The sequence below is a fragment of the Arachis duranensis genome, chromosome 3, assembly GCF_000817695.3.
Source record: "Arachis duranensis cultivar V14167 chromosome 3, aradu.V14167.gnm2.J7QH, whole genome shotgun sequence".
NCBI classification, from domain to species: domain Eukaryota; kingdom Viridiplantae; phylum Streptophyta; class Magnoliopsida; order Fabales; family Fabaceae; genus Arachis; species Arachis duranensis.
The window spans coordinates 110,605,899-110,606,696 of record NC_029774.3 but is presented as its reverse complement, the minus strand read 5'-3'; positions in this window follow the sequence as shown (position 1 = coordinate 110,606,696).

The window sequence follows — 798 nt, the reverse complement described above, 5'->3', positions numbered from 1 at the left end:
TCGATTTCATATTTGCCTACTTTGACATTACTACTAGTAGAAGCCATTATATTCAAAATTGAATTTTACCACTCAAATAATGAATAATATAATGTTGGCTCTGATACCAATTGTTGAGTCTGCAGCGGAATTTTGACTTCTAATAGCTACAAAGTAATATGAAATTGAACACTACTCACAATAATGCACTCGCTATATAATTATTAAAGAGAAAAAGAAATAAAATAAAATAATAATAATAATATGAAAAGAAGATGTGAATATATATAGTTGTTATTGTTGATGATGATTAAATTGAAATTCTACAAACGTTTATATAGTGGTTATATGCTATAATTTCAATGGATAGAAACAAAACTTTCCTATAATAACTCTTAGCCTTCCTTTTCTTAGCCTTCCTTTTCTTTCTCTCTCCCTCACACTTTCCATCTCAAAATTCATGAGAATCCACTTACAAGCACGTACTCCTAAGTCCTAAGGCAATCAAAATTCCTGTTAATCCAGTTTCTTATTGGACACGTTTACATATAATAAGAGAAAATAAAATAAAAATGCTTGATTCATGAACGTCAAGTCTTTGGATTTTCTTCGTTGTTATTTATTTACGTGTATACTTTGATCACTAATTCACTATTATTTTTGTTCGTATTAGTTAACTTGTCATATTCAATGTTTTTAATGTATGGTGAATCTTAATCAGAATAAAACTATTAAATGGTGACGTATCACATTAAAATTATTATTACATTTGGATTCCATTTTCTTTTAGATTTCCATGTTTAATTTTTGGATAAAAAT